This window comes from Gallinula chloropus (genome assembly GCF_964237585.1).
Source record: "Gallinula chloropus genome assembly, chromosome: 2".
NCBI classification, from domain to species: domain Eukaryota; kingdom Metazoa; phylum Chordata; class Aves; order Gruiformes; family Rallidae; genus Gallinula; species Gallinula chloropus.
Window position 1 is genome coordinate 18,730,911 of NC_140086.1, and position 19,343 is coordinate 18,750,253.

Genomic DNA, 19,343 nt, shown 5'->3' on the forward strand with positions numbered 1-19,343 from the left:
CTCCTCTTGGTCCTTGAGATGAATTATTATATAATTTTCATAGAATTAATGATTTTTGATTATAAAATAGTAAAAGAGGAAGAACTAAAGGGAAAATATACATCCTTTTTTATCAGAAAGCATAATTTAAAATTAAATATATGACATTTTCATTAAGGAATTATTTAATGCCAGTTAAATTTTAACTTTCTTCAGGCTGAAGGATATATCTCCATCTCTTTTAAAGGCAAACGAATCATTATGATTTACAGTCAAAACCAGAGTCAATCTATTGTACTTAGCAAGAGTTAATATCTTGAAGAAGTTATTGAAAATTAAACTCTAAGAAAGTTGGAAGTAATTAAGTGAATAATCTTTTTAAAAATCTATACATTAATTGGCATAGATATAGTATGAAATTGCACAACCTTTGTTTCCTTCTTGTGAAGGAGGTAGTGTGATGGAGATACTCCATATCAGCTTATCAGAAGTGCTGAGGCAATGGAGCAATGCTGTCTGCTTCATCACTTTTATGAATTTCAGTGAGTTCATGGACCTGTTAAAAAATGATGCTTGAGTCTTTTATGTCATAGCCAGTATATGTCAACAGGGAAAAGAAACAATATTTTATTGTATGACATTGCAGTTCTTGCATTGCTCTTGGCAAAACCAGTCCCTAGACACGTATATGCACATGCAAAGATATAAAAGATAAGAACTTTGTGGACTGGAAACCACCAATTTGTTTATATCTACCTGCTTTAAAATTATTACTATACTTTCTGATCCTAAAGCAGCTGGTCACTTAATCCTAAAAATACTTAAAGTTAGATTTACACCACAAAAAATAATTAACATATAGTATGTATTTAGTAATTACTTTAGAAAGTATTCTGTGTTAAATGCTCATGGCACTGTAACACGCCACATTTAATTACTTAATACAGTGTCAATTAATTAGTTATGAAATGCCAATCATTGACTAATTAGTGTAAATTTACCCAAACAATGTAGATCATAAACCTAAGAAAAGAAAAACTGAATTTCAGAATGAATCCAGCTGTGTATTCAATCTCTTTGCTCAAACAAAGCATACCTGGGAATAACTAATAATGATTTTAGAGAAGAGGTAAAACACCCTGGGAAAATCTCCTATTTTGGTGTTCTGGATTTCTAGTTTACTGTTATGATAGTGAATACCTAGGTACTGTACTTGCTTTATATCTCAGAGTCTTAATATATTAAGTTGGGATCTGGCCATTTGCTTCATTAAGCAATCCTGGAATTCTGTATTATGTTTAGTTGATGAAATAAGTAGCTCAATTGATTTTATTGATTGCTTTGAGGACAGGCAAGTTTGTTTTTTTCAGGCTTAGGCAAAAGACTTACCAATAATTGAATTCCTGCCTTTAAAAGAACATATTAGCTCTTCCCATGGCTGATGAAACAAGTTTAAATATTCATTTCGAAAAAGCACAAAAATATAACAACAAAACCATATGTACAAGGATTTGCCAGATAGTTATTTAATGAAAACATGTTTACTCCAAAGGATTTTCTGTTACCTGTATTTTAAGTGTTACTAACTGTATTTAAAAAAAAAATATTCATCGCAGTAAAGATCTAGAAAGGGGGAATGTACACACACAGATGAAACAAAATAAAATCTTTTTTTGCAGGAAAAAACTAAACAAACTTTTATCCAAAGGCAAAATATCCAAGTTTTTTAAAATACAGTGAAAGTAAAAATTGAGACCAAGTAAAAATACATTTATACTTCTATTAATTTTAATCAGTCAGTCTCTTATTTACATATGAGGCAAGTGTTTGGGAACAGTCAGCCTTCTGTGGCTTTTAAAGGAAGACTAGAATTAGTCAAAAGTGTTAAAGGAGCAATTAATCCTGTTGCAAGCAAACCACGTTTTAGAGTAATTTTTTACCTACATAAAAATTAGAACTGGTTGAAAATATTGCATGATTTAATCTATAAAAGCAAACAACTGAAAATATTACTACAAGGTCAGAGGAAAGCAAGAGCTGCAAGACTTAATAAATGGTAGGTTTCACTCACAAGCATATAAAACTTCAAATAAAGATAACTGTATGATGTATACCAAAATGTAACTTGCACCTTGAAATGACAAAGATAATGTGACAAAGTGATAGCATTAACTATACTCAGGATGCAGCCTTGAACTTCCTTTGTGTATTCTTTCCAATAATGCCATTATTTGGTCACAGAAATTTCTTCTGAAGAAATACTGCACAATTAAATGTAAGAATGACCACTAAGAAGTGAACAGCAAACACAGAGGCAAGAAAGAAAGCTGTTGTGGAAGAATAAAGTTTGCAAAAACAAACTAACTTTAAAATTTGCACATGTGTGAGGAACTGGTTGGAAACCACAGAGAGCCAGAGCTGTCGGGCTCTCAGCTCTCCTGCTGAGATGGAGTGTGCTGACATAACTGCCTTAATATTTAAAGCTCTCATCTCTTCTGGCTATTGATTTGGAGAATAACTCATGCAACACAGATATATTCTGTAGAAACCTGCTGAAGAGGTCTGCATACCATGTGGAAAATGTAGCTCCCTTGTTGCTAACACTGACTGACACTGTTGACTGGGAGAGACTGATAAAATTTGCTAGAGGGAAAGAAGGATTATTATACCAAAATAATGGGATTCTATTGTTGCTTCACTTTAGTCCTCTTACCCAGTCTTGACAGAAGTAGCTTAGCACAGTTTATAAACAGTTTAAAGAAGAAAACAGGGAAGTGAATGTGCTATTTATTACAAAAGGGAAATACAACCAGTTCAGAATAAACCAGTACATGAAGTGTAACAAACGCAACTGGATGCAGATGCTGCCACTTCTGTATTATGTTAGAGAGTTGCTGAGATTTTTCAATCTAACCAAGATTAGGTAACTCAGCTCAAAGAAATGAAGCCTAGATTTGCCCAAATATTTCTATGCCTTATCCTTATGTCAGCAATTCATTATCTGTTTTTCACAAAGAACAGAAAAACACCATCTTGAAACACTTCAAAGATTATCAGAAAGCAGCTCAGCGATAGATACATGAAGCAGGTTGCTCTATTTAACAAACAGATCAAAATAGATTTGGATTTAGAATGATTATATTCTAGGACAATTTACAGTCACATCCTTTCTGATTCCCTCCTTGAAGAAAGATTTAAGGTGCAGAATACAAAAGCAAACCCCATGAGATCTGCTGTTCTCTGCTGATCTTTCCCTTTCAGTTCCCTTAGTCACAAGTATGGTAAAAGCCAGAGCTGCCTTTTTGTACCAGATGTGACAGTACCCAAGTAAACCCACTCTCTTTTAAAACAACCAGCATTAAAAAAACTCATCAAAACCAAAACAAAAAAAAAAACCCAACAAAACAAACAACTTATTCCAGTTAACTGTGCCATGGTTTAACCAGAAAAAGCATTAGTCAGTGACACTACACTCACCTGTTCTCTGGTTACCCAGGAAGAATCTAACATGAATTGCCTTTTTTCTGAGCATTGCCTCTCCCTCTCTCCCCTGTGTAAGTCCTGCTGACACTCTCTTTAAACCTAGCAAAGTTAGTGGATATAGATACTTTCATAAGCTGAATTCAAACCACTCTGGTTATATTCCTGAATGATAAGGGATTCACCTGATGCATTACTCTGCATCTGAAAATTATTTCTGACTTCCTCTGTACAAGCCCTATGGAGCATGCAAGCAAAGCAATATTCATTTAAAATTTTGGTAAAAAATGGAGAGTAGTTTTAGCATTTTCATATTGAAAACTTCCTCCAAAAATAACGTTCATCAGCAAATAAAAAAGCCATAAAAGTACACAGAAAGCTAACTATTACACATATTCACTGTAGCCCAGAGAAAACATAATGTGGCAGGTGAACCTTTAAAATGCAATTACAAAGTTAACAGCTGAATGAAAGAAACATGGCCAAAGGATTTGAGTAATAATTGTGATGTATCTTATAAAGGTTTTTGCAATAATAATAATAATAGGCTAACTTTATTTTAAAATTGAAAAAAATAACAAATCAGTCATTTACAGTCTTCCAACTATTTAATTGGTTTGGATGAATTTCCCCTGCAAATACTGCTGTGATAGGTATTAGATATATTTTCATTTCCATTAGTGATGTGGAGAAGAACAATACACTAAATACTAAATAAATTAAAATATTATCTTAAATTGAAGCCTTTTGTAAATACCTCCAAAATATTAAAACATGAGAAATATTTAAAGGCAAAAAAAAGGCAAAAACAACAACAAAAAAAAGAGCGAAAAAAATCATACTGGAAGACCTTGAGGAAAAAGTAAACAGAAAAAGTATGTCACTTTATATATTTCTTTTTGAACATGTTAGTAATGATGAACTGTCTATGAAAATAGTGAAAAATTATGACCTAAGAATTATCAGTTTTCAAATAATTAATGGAATCCCAAAGTGATCTGAAAAAAACTGACAAATCTTCTAACATTTACTAATATATCTGATAAATTTTCTATGTCAGTAGAATCAAACACAGAAAGTAATTAAAAAAAAAAGACCATAAAGGCTGAGATTACTAGAGATTAATACAAATAGAACCCAGTTAAAATATTTAATCTTCTGATATGGCAATGTATTGTATGCCCTGTCTTCCTTGGAACTGATATCATATAGTTACAATCCTGATTTTGATAAACTAATGAAAGCATGTGAAAGTCCCAAGAAAAATAATAGCCTGAAATAAATCAGCAATTGTAAAAAACCCAAAACAAACATGTTTTCTTTTCTAGGTATGACATGTTAGTGAAGATAATGGAATTAATGATGATAGTCCAGAAAAAATAAATATCTTAAAATGGAACTTAATGCCCTTGGGAACATTTATTTGCATAACATTTATTAACATAAAAGAGAGTGCTTAAATGTATATTGTTTGTACGAGGCCAGAGTGAAAAATACTGCAAGAAATATTTGCAGTTCATCTTCAAGGTTAATTTTCAAAGCTCATGTTGAAGATCATTTGGGCTGCCTCCAGTCAACAGCAAATTACTTTTGAACAATATTCCTCATTTTTGATATGCCAGTTAATTGATGAAGCAAGTTTCACTACCACTAACTCTTCTTGACAAATAGTTGTTTTAAATCAAGCCAAGCCATTACTGCTTGACTTGAACAGCCTGTGAAACATTTTTTACTCTCATGGCAGAGCTGAGAGTTCATTTTAGAAGCCAAAGAGAAACAAAGGTGAATTTTTGAACTTTAATACTGTTTATTCAGAACCTGCCCTATTGTTTTCATTTACATTAATATATTTATCCTCTAATCAAAATTTACAGGCAGTAGTGTTTTAATCTATTTTTTAGACAATTTTCTGAATCTTGCAAATGTACTGCCTGTGGAAGGATGTCTTGCAGATCCATGAACATAGCTAAACTCCGCTGGATCATTAACTACAAGACCCATAAAGCTAGAAGAGCCTCCATAAGCTATCTTGTCACATTGTGCCATAAACCCTTGGGGAACAGATTATTCCCTTCTTTGCAGTGGCAGCTATATACGTGATTGAAGATCCTTTCTTTTTTGCATTAATGTCCCTGTGCCTTGCTTTTGCTCTTTAAATGCACCTACATTTAAATCCAATCTATGTTTCCTTATGTGGCAAAATAAAATGCTATCAGTTTCAAATCAGTTGCAATGAAATCAACATCAGAGAAATCAGTTAGGCTTAGAAAAAGCAAATCCTTAAACTCTGGAATATTTCTGTGTGCAATAGTTAACTGCTTATTATACGATCATTTTCCTTGAAGAACAAGGGAAAAACTAAGCTAAGGATTTGATGCATTAATGACCTTAAAAAGCCAGATAAGTTGTGTTTTGAACTGCAGATTGCTGTGCAGGAAGACATACCTCCCAGGGTAGCTGCTAAAAACACATAAAATAACAAGGTTATTTTATATAAAACACCGGGGCTCCATTTGATTATAAATTTTTAAAATAAAATTAAATTGTTCTTTGGAAATAAGGACGTGAGTTCATTTGTTGAATTTGCAGTAAAATCAGATGCAAACATTATTTTCTCATGGTACATTTTTAACGATTACCAAGCATTTTTGAAACTTCAAGGAATAACAAAATTTTTTGAGCGGTTGACTTAGATACTTCCTATCATCTGTTGACTCCCAGGGGAAAGAATTGAAAGAACTTCAGCACAGTGGGCACAGTGTGCAGGAAGGACAATCGCAAACAGGTTCAACATGTGAGAATGACATGCACTAGGTTCCTGGGGAGTGTTCATAGCTGCATCATTTCCAGAAGATCGATTAAGTGTGGGAAATGATAAACTGCCTGGGAAAGTGCATGCTGTGGAGGCAGGATTTTCAAAGATACATTTCTGACACCAAAGAGACTACTGTACCAAAGCCATCTATTGCAGGTTCAAAGACAGCAAACAGATGTGTTTGGACATCACACAGTTTTGTTCTTGACAAAACATAAAGGGAGCAAGTATGGCCAGACAATCAATTCCTGTTTTCTTGCCCTTCTAGCTTTTACTTTTTATCATAACCTCATCATTATTTCAAAGAAACATCAGTTATGCCATTTATGCAAAGGGTCTGCACATTTCTGAATCCAGATAGATTTGCAAAGTAATGCTGATTAGATGATAAAGAGGAAAAGCAATAGGATATTAGCTTTCAGTTGTATAACCTTCATTTTTCTTTGTAATGAAGGAGTTGTAATAATTTTTGAGTTTCTACTTAAAGTACCTGGTAAACTTTCAGAATTTATATGCATATATTCTGTGTCTTTCTATTGAAACACTTCCTAGTTATTAAAACTCATTGAAAGGTATATTTTAAGAATATCAAATGTCTTTGTCTTCTTTCTATTCTATGTCTTTTTTTTTTTTTAAATTTGTTTTAATAATATCTGGGAGCAAAAACTCAATGCCCACCATGTTATGCTATTCTGTGTGTACATAGTAAGATAAACTTATTTAAAACTTAATGACACAGGTAAATGGTGAGAATGAAAAGAGACACAAGTCACTTGGTTGACTGAGGAGAGAAATTAACTTGAACACTTTATTTTTTTTTTCTGTTTTAAGACAAATTACAGCCTCTTAATGACATGCACACACACATATAGAATGTTAGTGGTTGGAAAGGACCTCAAAAGATCATCTGCCAGAGCAGGATCACCTAGATTATGTCACAAAATAACTTGTCCAGGCAAGTGTTTAATGTCTCCAGAGAAGGAGACTCCACAACCTCTCTGGGCAGTTTGTTCCAGTGCTCTGTCACCCTCACAGTGAGAAAGTTGCTCCTTCTGTTCCCATGGAACCTCCTGTGCTCCAACTTGCACCCATTGCCCCTTGTCCTACCATTGCACATCACTGAGAGAAAGAGCCTGTCTCTGTCCTCCTGACACACACCCTTTACATATGTGGGCTGGATTTGGTACGGCAAGAAGGAATGCTTCTGGATGCAGTAATTTCTTTTTCAAATAAACAGAAAATTAAATGGCACACAAGTAAAAAGAATAATACATTTTTCTACTACCAAACCAGTTTAAACAGATTGCACTGTTTTATCATGTCTTTGATTAAATCATCATAGTAGCTATAGACAGCTGCTAAGCAGCTCCAGTATTGTGTGATAGTATCTACCATTTCTATTGTGACCAGCCGCCAGAAGTGTTTTGCATCAGAATCCCATATTAGTTTCAAAATGAAGTCATGTTCTAATGATTGTCAAATACTGACATCTGAAAACTATAGAAACAAACAAACAAACAAGCCCACAATAATTTTGGGAAACATTTTTTAAATATTACTCTTTCTCGTAACCAATCTAGCTTGAATTAGTGCTTCAGGTAAATTATTTTATAAACATGAGGAAAAACCTAGTTTAGGATATTAAATACGTTTCCCAGGACTATGTCATGACTATTATAGAACTACTGTTAAGAATGTCAATAACTAACCATTAAAAATACCAGAATAATTGTAATTATCCAACTTCCATGAACTCTAAGATTAAGCATTTTTTAACAATTCTTACTGACATGGATTAAGATCTGGGAATTTCCTAGTAGTACTTCAGATCCATTTAAGTAACTATTCAATCATAAACTGCAGAAAAACACACTCGTTTCTAAAAAAATACACCTTTGCCTTTTTTTTTTCAAATAAGGGTTCTCCATGACTAGCTAATTCATTAGAAAATAAACCAAACCTTTTGTATGTTAATGACCTATTTTTCTGATGCCATCTTGCACTGATTTCCTTAATTTTTTGACATTTTTTCTCTTGCTACCTTTACACAATTGTATATATGGATCTTCTGAAAATTGTTTAAGAAAAGAACAAAAACGTCAGGTTTGATCAAAATAACAGAACAGATTTAAGTAACTTTACAAATAAATTAATTATTTGTTTACAAAAATATTTGCAACAACTGATGATAAAGCTTATATACAACAACAAGTAGGGGAAATGATGCTGTATATTATGTAGTAAAGTAAACAGGCAAACAGAGAACCTTAATATAGTCTGTAAAGAGTTCAGGATCAAAGAAACAAATGTTGCTTGTACAGCCTTAGGAAAATGCTAGTATGCAAGTGCTGTAGAAATACTGTAGTGTGCTTTGCTGTGCTTAATTTCTTTGGATGAATCAACAGCTGGAAACAATTCAAAGTAGAGGCAAACAATCAAGGGTTTGAAAACAGCTTATTTCCATTCAGATTCTACATTCCTACTTCATACTTAGATAGTACGTCATACTTATCTACAGACACTATTAGATGTCCATTTAAGTAGGAAATAATATATCAAATTAAATATATTTTCATTTACTTTTTAAAAATATATGATTTATGATAAAATAATGTCATAATTTCTTTTACAGAAAACTTTTGGTGTAACTACAATTTTACCTGAGGTCATTAGACACTGAATTTTTTTTTAAACATTTTTTTCTCCCAAAGCTGGGGTAAATTGAGGTAGAGAAGTAATTTAATGGTCACCTATTCTATCAAGCTTTTCTTCTTTGCCAATTGAGAAGTTGCTTTGCAGGGTCACACCACTTAATTGAACACTACAGGGCATAGTTGAATGAATTATAGTCAGAAGTTTTTACTGTGCTGCCCTTTCCTCCCTCATGGAACTTGAGTAGGAAACATTAGGCGTGCTACCCCTACTAATTCCATCAATTCCTGACCCCCGTCTACAGATAATGGCATAGCTGAGTCATGGATAGGACTGACTTTTTTAACACTTAACATGTGGGAAAAGAACTCAAGTAATTCTTCTCATAAAACACATAGTAAAGATAATTTACTATTTCTTTGTAAGCACTATTTCATAACTTAGAATCATAGAATCATAGAATCATAGAATGGTCTGTGTTGGAAGGGACCCCAAAGATCATACAGCTCCAACCCCTGATTGCAGATTGAATATATATCTTATATTTATTTAATATTACATTTAGTTTCATTTATATATACAAAGTAATTTTAAACTTTATTCACATATAGTAACTGAAATCAGCATAGACCGAAATAGAAAGAAAATCATTGGTCTTACCCTCCAGTTCCTAGTTAGGCAGCACTGCCATGGAGTTGGAGTAAAGAACAGACCCCTTAGTTATTTTACTTTGAGATTTTTAAACTGTGCTATCCCATTGCTCCAATGCTATTGTTTTCAGTGGAATTCTGATGACATATTTACTTTAGAAATGAATTTTTTTTAAGACTTTCTAAGATTGGTTGTAATAGTTCTTTCATGTGTTCAACCTGAAATTAATCTCTGATCATAGATATTAAAAGACTGAGTCATAGGTGTTACAGTATAACTTTTAAAAATAAGTTGCTTTGAAGATTAAAATATTTAGTATCCCTACTGTACTGCTAATTGTGCTTACATTTTACGGTTTCATACATATTATCCATGTATCTTTGAAATAAATCAATTCATTGTTTGCAGGGTACTTCACTTTATCAAATCAAGAAAGGTTTTCTTCTATTAATTAGCTTTCCACTATATGGTATCAAAGCCTACCTGATTCTTATAGTTAGGTTTTACTTTTCTGTATTAATTCATCTTTTTAACATGAATAAGACCATCTCCTCCTAAGAAATATGGAACAGGATGTGTAACAACAGTTAAGAATTTAAAGTGCTCTCATATTAAAATGGAAGTGTCATTGAAAAGTAATTATTAATCCACTTTGAATGATACTTAGAAGAAAAAAAAATAAATCTTGTATCTCATTTCAAAGCAATGCACAGAAAGTTTGGGTTGACTTTTTCAGTTCTGTTGCCACTCCCTAATGTCCTATTCTCAGTAATGACAGTATTTATCAGGAAGAAGCTTTGGGAGATACAGTGACCCCCTCAGTATTTCAAGTTCTTTACCTGGAAGGGTATGTTCTTGAAGTGGTGTATCTCCTCCTTGCTTTTGTGTTCTTTTGGGGGTACCTTTATGCATTTGCTAACAAGGTCCTCTTACTTAGTCTTTCTGTACTCGTCTCTAAAGTCCATGTTCTATTGAAATTTTACTATATGCATTCAGATTTACTAAGGTTGCATATTTTGCCCATATTTCCTTTCTGTCCTAGTTCTGGCCAGACCAGAGTACACTTCCCCAAGCAGTCAGCCCAGGTGAGCTGAGTTATCCTGGGCTGTTTCCACACCACCTGACATCACTTCCCCATAAAAGGGGCTGGTTGGAAAGGGGCACTCATGGGTGCCTCCAGGGCAGACTGAGTGTGGACTGGGTGTTGGGTTAGTCCTTGCACTGTGCAGTACTCAGTTATCACTAGGTGTAAGTGAAATTTGCTGTGAGCTGTTATTGCTCTCCTTTCATGGTGATTTTGTCAGTAAACTGTCCTTATCGCAAGCCATGGAGGCTCTGTCTGTTTCACCTTTGGGAGTGAGTGAACAGCATGTGGTGCTCAGCCACTGGTTGGGGCTGAATCACCACACTTTCTTACCTTCATAACAAGTTTTATCAATAGTAAAAAGCACTACTTGATCAGTGATCATTTGTGTTTATACCTCTGACACTCTAATGGCAGCTGGTGGTTGTTCTTTAAAGCTTTCTTACTAGCATTTAAGCTGTGAGTTCCTGATAATGTAATGCAGCTGGTGAAGAGCTGAAGCCTTGTGGGAAAGGACTCATGTTGGAGAAATTTGTGGAGGACTGTCTCCTGTGGGTGGGATTCTATACTGCAGTAGGGGAAGGGTGTGAGAAATGCCCCACCCCCTGGTTAATAAGGAAACCAACTCACAAGGAACTGACTGAAACCCCCATTTCCTGTCTCTCCCTGTGCTACAATGATGAGGGAAGAAGGGAGTGAAATCATGACTAAAGTTAAGTCTGGTAAGAAAGGAGGGGTGGGGGGAGGTGTTTTAAGATCTGGAGGTACTTCTCATTATTCAACTCCGGTTTCATTGTGTGTGTACTGCAGTGTAATATATTAGAGAATTTTCTTTCCTTTATTATGTGTTGAGTCTGTTTTGCCTGAGGCACTAATTGTGGAATGATGTCTCCTTGCCTTTATCACAGAATCATAGGGGTTGGAAAGAACCTTGAGAGATCATCAAGTCTAACCCCTCTACCAAAGCAGGTTCCTTAGGACAGGTCGCACTGATAGGTGTTCAGATGGGTCTTGAATATTTCCAGAGAAGGAGACTCCACAATCCCCCTGGGTTTTTAATGCAGTAATTGCATCACTGTTTTGGCAAAAGAACTTTGAAGAAATGAATTTGAAAGCAGGATACTGGGTAATCCTCAGAAATAGAGAGATGTTTAGTTATTCTGGTCTTTTAAGGTTTACAGTACCAGTTCATCCTGAGATCTGTAAGTGTGTCTAGTATTAAAGTTCCACCTATCATTCCATGGAAACTGTGAATTCTATTGTTTCTTCACTGAGTTTCTACAGATTCTCCTAGCCATGACATATTTCAGCTGCCTTCTGTTTACAGAATCATAGAACAGTAGGGGTTGGAGGGGACCTCTGAAAATCATCTATTCCAACTACCCTGCTAAAGCAGGATCACCCAGATCAGGTTGCACAGGAGCATGTCAAGGTGGGTTTTGAGTATCTACAAAGGAGATTCCATAACCTCTTTGAGCAACTTGGCTGAGACCCAGCTCTCTCAGCCTTGCCTTATATGAGAGATTCTCCAGTCCCCTCATCATCTTTGTAGCTCTCCTCTAGACCCTCTCCAGTAGTTCCTTGCCTTTCTTTAACTCTGAAGCCCAGGAATCACCAATGCAGAGTAGACAGGGAGGAGAACCACCCTTGACTTGGTGGCCACACTCTTCTTAAGGCACCCCACCTACCACCGTCCTTCTTGGCCTACCTGGCTGATGAAAAAACAAATTTTTAGGCTAAAAACCTGTCTACATAGTTATCAGGTACATACACATACTTCTTATTTTCCCCCTCTTTTTCTATTTATTCTTCTTTATAACACTGTGACATTCTATTTAGATGAAAGTTTTAAATGCTGTGTGTTTACATTAAATATTGAAATCTGTCTGTATTAAGCAAACTCAACTTGACCTTCCATTTACTGAGCACCTACAATTTAAAGGGAGTTGGTGATGCTCAATGTCTTTGAAAACAGAATTAAAAATTAGATTAGGCATTCGAATTGAGGAATTTGAATTAATAATGACTGACTGTTGTTGACTTTTCCCCTTTCTCTAGTAATAATTCATTTGCATTTTCATTATTCATTTACTATTAGCATTGCTATAGAACCTACTTCTCATATTTTATTCCCAAAGATATGGTATATCAATACCTGTGTTTATGAACTTTTTTCACCTTTTTATCTTGTGATATTATTTTTTGTTCTAATCTTTCTGATTTCTTGCATTGTTATTTTATTTGTCTGAATAGCTAAAAAGAAGAATTTATAAGATAAATCAGAAAATATCCACCTTGTTGTGGAAAGCGGCCCTGCCCATGGAAGTGTGATTTTAAGGTCCCTTCCAACCCAAAACATTTTATGATTCTATGAGTCTAAATTTCTGTGATTTTATGATAATGTAAATCTTGGGTTTTTTTAAATAATTTTGTTTCAGAAAATGTAACAAAATTATTAAAAAAACATTTTGATTAATTAGTATAATGGTCCTTTTATCTATAAACCAAAATTGAAGACTAGGTACATTTTCTAGAAAAGTTCATCTTCAACCAGGTACAAATAACAAAACCTTTACATAACCTCTAATGCAATGATTAATGTAATACTCAAATCCAGGATGAAATAATCATGTTATCAGGACAATGGTACAAAAATAGTGCGGAGAACTGAAAGTGTAAAAACAGTTTCTGAAAGAAGTAGCTGAAAACTCTGAGTCTCAAATATGTGTAGATATATTAAACGGGACAGCCAGAGTAAGTGCTTCCACGTTCCTTCTACTCTGAAATAACAGGATGCTATTTGGCCTGCACAAATTAAACAGAACAGCTTGGAATATTGTATCTACCAATGATATAATTCTAGTGTGCACTCTACCACCATCATAGTAAATGAGCTTTTGAGAATCAGACTGTATATGGTTAAGTATAGATATCTTATGGTCTCAGATTTAAGTTAAAATATGACATAATCAATCTAACTTGTATTTAAGCATTATTGAAAAAGTATGAAAACAATTATGTGGTATTGGACTTCCTATAGCCCTGGGTGGAAAATTTTTACAGTGCTGATCCTTTCATATCTGAAATTTAAAAAAAAAATCATATTTCATTTGTAACATATGTTAGATGGAGTATCTTGACTTTGACTAATCATTCATGCCATACAATTCTATTTACATATATAAACAATATATGTTAGTAACCGACAGAGGCAAGCCTATACTTTAACTGTACATTCAACCACATTTCGCTGTCTCTTTAGGATGTTATAAATATTATCTTAATAGACATACTATATATTCAACAAACAGTGGTTCTATCAAAAGGGACTAATTTCTACTTTCAACTCCTTTAGTCAATTTCCCAAATTGAGCATCCTGCAGAGAACGTGTTAGCATATCTTCTATGCTTGTTAGCAAGAGTCAGTGTTAAGAAAAGAATGCTTTTGTACTATATTTAAATTTTATTTTCTATTCCATCATCATGGGTGACTCCTGTTCTGTAATTAACCATATTGAAGGGCGGACATAAATACAACCCAGCAACTATGAAAATTCCATTTCATTCCCAATGAGGTAATCGAAATTATTATCATTTTTCAAGAAAGCCCTAGTAAATTATGTCATTCATAATTTTCACTTTCTGATTCTCTGATTTCTCAAGAACTCTAGAAACACGTGACATAGAAATAGTAAAAGAATGTAAATAATTATTCTTTTCTAGATTTTATTCATAAATACATGTATATAAAATTGATATGGATATATTTTATATGCATCTTTTATTAAAAAGTAAAAAACCAAACCTACTTCTTACTGACATCTGTTCAATAATGACAATGTTATTAGTGCACAGTTTTCGTGCTTTTCAGGTCATGGAAGATGATTGGTGTAAAGCTTTCTGACCAGTGAGTATATGGATGAAAAGTTCCCAGAGCAACTTTTAAATGTCTATTATGCACACAAAATTTTAAAGCAGTATTACTACTGGTATGATTAGAGTTTGCAGAATTGGGATTGTAAGAAACAGAATAATTCTCCTTCAGAAACAGTTGTTTTCTTAATTAATCACATTATTTACAGTTACGTATTTCTATTTTTTTACTGGTTTTGCTGGTTTGTGGGTTTTTTTTGTGGTTTTCCATCATATCTTCAATTTCATATTTCATCTTAAAAATTCATCACTCCATAGTTCATCACTGAAAGGCATTATAATAGACTTCTATTCCCCTCTTTGTTATGATTTACACAGTGTTATCACTTGTTTCCATTTTTATAACTCGCTTCACATCTTTAATTTTCATGTATACTGCAATGTATTCCATGTCTTTCAAATATAATAGCAGAAATTTCTCATAAGTATGTTGAGGAACTGATAATACTAATCCGGAACTTTCAACAAATTGATACCAACAAATTAACTACAATAAACTGGCGTACTTAGAAAAATAATATATATGTACTTAAATTACTTTGTCATTCAGTTTCTAGAGAAAGCAACATTTATTGTTTTCTTTAAGAGTCCTACATAGTCAGAAAAATACTTTGTTGTACTTTTACCCTTTAATATTTTTTGTGACATCAATGTCCCAAAGCTCCAAAAAAGAAACAAAGAGTTTGCTGGGCTAGATGCTATGCAAGTATATATGAAAATATAGTTTTGTCTTATAAGAGTTCAGATTCAGGCCAGATATTATAATTTTTTATGAACTCACACAATTTTATATTTCCACTAGGTCTTGCAAGAGCATTGCACAGAGTAAAAGCACCCTTGAAAAAAAGGTGTAACCATTTGTACGACTGAAAGTATATTTAAACAATGACATTCTGTCACTGCAAATATTTTACATGCTTGTCGAAAACTATGTAAAAATGGAAATTAACATTTATCCCTTTTCCTTTGAAGACAAGAATGTAGCAAGAATGAATATACAATTCCTAGTGAAATTAATGATTCTGAAATAAACACTGAGGTGATTGCCACAAACACCATCATGCTTTTTACTTCTGCGAATCTTCTCTTGTTTTCAGATATGGATTAAATTTCAACTATAGTTTCAGCTGATATCACAGCTTGGCAGATTTTTGGTAGCAAATTTAGGAGAGGAACTCTTTAATGTCAGATAAATCAGACTTATTAATAATTATCTTACTGAAAGTCACAAAAGTGTTCAAATAAGGTGAAAGATAGAAACTGATGAAAAAACATCTTAATAAAGTAAAATATCCAAGTGATTGCTTAAAGTTGAAGTAATCAAGAACACAAGTATTTTAGACTGAAATTTCAAGGTACTGGGCTGTATAAGAAAAGAGAGAATTTTGGAGACAGTTATTGTTCATCTCTTCCATTATTCACAAAAGACTCGTTAATATCTGTGTTATGCTATATACTGACGTGCAAATTTTAAAAAATAATTACTATATTATAAGCAAAATATCAGATACAGTAGATACCTAGTCCTATTTTTTATTTTTTTTTATTCACTTTAAAAAATTTTCAAGAATTAGAGTGAAATATATTGAGACGCATTTTAGGAAGTTATGGAGAAGAGAAGTAACTGGAAGTAATGCATCAGGGGAATGATGTTTGGATAACAGAATTTGGAGAAAAAACAGGAAGCTTTTATAGACATTAGATAAAATAACACAACTACAACACAGAGAGCATAATTGATCCTTGTCATAGTTGTGCCAAAACTGGGAACAAACACGCCAAAGCCTCAGACTTTTGTTCAGAGGATATACTTTTCTGTCTGTCTGGTGGAATCTGCAGGCCTGATTTAAACATAGCTTTTATTTCAATTACGCTCCTGAGAAGAGACCCTCAAAAATCACTGTAAAGAGATAGAAGCTGCCTAAGTTAGATAATAAGAAATGCTTACAAAAGAGCAATCAAAGGGTGCTTTTAGTCCAGTGCTGTCATATGCAGAAGAAATGTTTCGCTGACACAATGCATAGCCTTTGCAGTCACCCAGTAAAAGGATACATCCCCATCTTTAAATCGCCTTTTCAGCAGTTACAACACTCACTCAGAGTATGGAGAATTTGCATTATTTTTTTATAATGCAAATGATAAAATTTTGCATTTTGATTAAGCTGATCTTTTGATCTAATCTTCCATTTTCCAAATATAGTAAATGTTTTAAGTAGCCCAAGGATACTTGCAGATACCAATACGGTACACAATTATACAGGATGGAATGTGGACAAATTATGTTGGTTAACTGTCTTTGTCTATGTGGCCTGGAAAACATCTGTTTCTACTGTGAAGGGAAGTAAAATATTGCATGCAATGGTTTCTGTGAATGACCTTTCCAAGTAGCAACTGGCATCGCTCACCCCATTCTTACTCCTACAAAAGGAGCTCTAGGACTCTTCTGACTTTAGCTCAAATCTTCTCAGAAAATTAAACTTCCCTGTCAAATACCATGGAGAAAATACTGGGAAGTCTTGGCTTTACTTGATTGCAGTCCTTCTCTTGAACTATCCTTCTCCACTACACGTCACTAGTGACAGAATAAGGGGAAAAGGTCTGAAGTTGTGTAAGGGAAAGTTTAGGTTGGATATTAGGAAAAAAAAGTCTTTACTGAAAGGGTTGTCAGATATTGGAAGAGTAGATGTTGTATTTGATGACATTGTCTAGTGTTGGACGTAGTAGGGCTGGATAGATGGTTGGTCTTGATGATCTTGAAGGTCTTTTCCAACCAAAACCATTCTATGATTCTAAGATTCATTGCATGCTCAGTGGGAAGACCAGAGAAGAAATGTATGAAGAACTTCCTAACACAAAGTTAAGCAACTCACCTGCAAGGGACTACTGATTCCTTCCTGATATTAATATTTAAACATCTGATGTTATATATGCACAGGATAATGACTTAAAGCCACATGTCAGGGTGAGATGTCTAATTATAATGTTATATAGTAACCGGTTTTGCTAGTTAAATGATTATTGAATTAGCCTTTCTTCACAATTAATAAAACCAAGCACCCTTCCTATTCTCTCACTGCTCTGGGATATTAGTTTATAATGTAGAATATACATCTGGCAAAAAGGATTTCTCAAGGCAGAAGATCATCTGTTTCTCCAGATGTTAACTACTGAACTATTGGACTAAAGAAGTGCAGAAAGGCAGAAACAGGGCATTTCACATTCCTGTATTTATATTGTCTGTACAGTTCAATCTAATAATCATCCCTGAGAAAACATGAGAGCTCAATTCTTAAAACCAAGAAAGCCAAAATTATGTTTGGATCTGATAAGACCTAGGCAGATTTTGATCCCTCATGTCTCTCCTTACAGTCAGAATGGTGAGATAAATTTTGATTAGGTGGGCTATAAAGTGGGCAGAAAGCTTTCTGGACTTTTATGATTTATGATACAAAGCTCAAATACCACGCAGTTACTAGAGACATCCTGGTACTAGGGCTAGCACAATTTTACTTTATTAATTATCCTGGAGGGTGGGGCAGAATGTAGTCTCATCTAGTTCATGGATGTCACCAACATGGGGGAAACAGTCAGTATTAAGGAGGTCACTTGAAAATAAGTTATTCTGTAGCCTGATTCTGTGAGTCTGCAAAGAAAGAGAGGTGACATTGTTAACAGTGTTAAGGTAAGGTCTTACATTTATTTTTCATTGGCTACTAATGCATCAAGAAAGCTGGGTACCAATATCAGAGAAATAAAATTATTTTAATTTTTAATCCATAGATTTCCTAATTTATAAGACATGTAGTGCATGTTTACCATGTTTAATATAAAGTAATTTAGCACTCCTATAGTGTCAACAAACAAGACCTGACTTATAGTAGCTCTATTATTCAGTGAGACATCCTATAGATGCAAGCAGATGTGAGACTTTTCCAGAACAGCCACGGGAAGCAAGAGCCACTATTTTAGTAATTTGAATAATCTTTGAGTAGGGCTTAATTGCTTGTACAGTTTCTAAATAAAATATTAAATATTTGAAATTAAAATTTACCATTAATTACTTCAGATATCAATAGCTAAAATCCACAATGTATTCTACTCTGGAAATGTGAATTTCCCACTGTGTGGAGAAAAACTGTTAAGTGGTTTAATTAGGAAACATTGTGAGCCACTGGTCGGGATAGGGAAGAGAACGGAAAAAAACCCTCATGGGCTGAGATAGATAACAAAGGAAGATAAAATAATAATTATATATATATATATATACACACACACACATACCTAAAATAAGTGAAGCACAAATGCAATAGCTTAACACAAGCAGAAGGAAAAAAATAAACGTCACAACCTGATGCTCAATCAGTTTCCAAGCAGTAAATATGCATCCTGGCTAACTTTCCCAGTTATATTTCGAACATGACATTATGTGGTAGGAAATATTCCATTGTTCAGTCTGGGTCAACTGTCCTGGTTGTGCTCTCCCAGCTTCTTGTGCACCTGGTAGCATGTAAGAATATGAAAAGTCCTTGATTTTGTTTAGACATTAAAACTACCTAGAAACAACTGAAGACATTACTGTCTTATCAACATTATTCTCACCCTAAATCAAAACCACAACACTACAATAGCCATTAGAATGAAAATTAACTGTCTCGGCTGAGACCAGGACATGTTTAGTGAACGTGTCACTTGAACAGTTCTTCAGTGGTAAATGTTAATTTTTATTGTTCTAGCATTAAAAATTAAAAC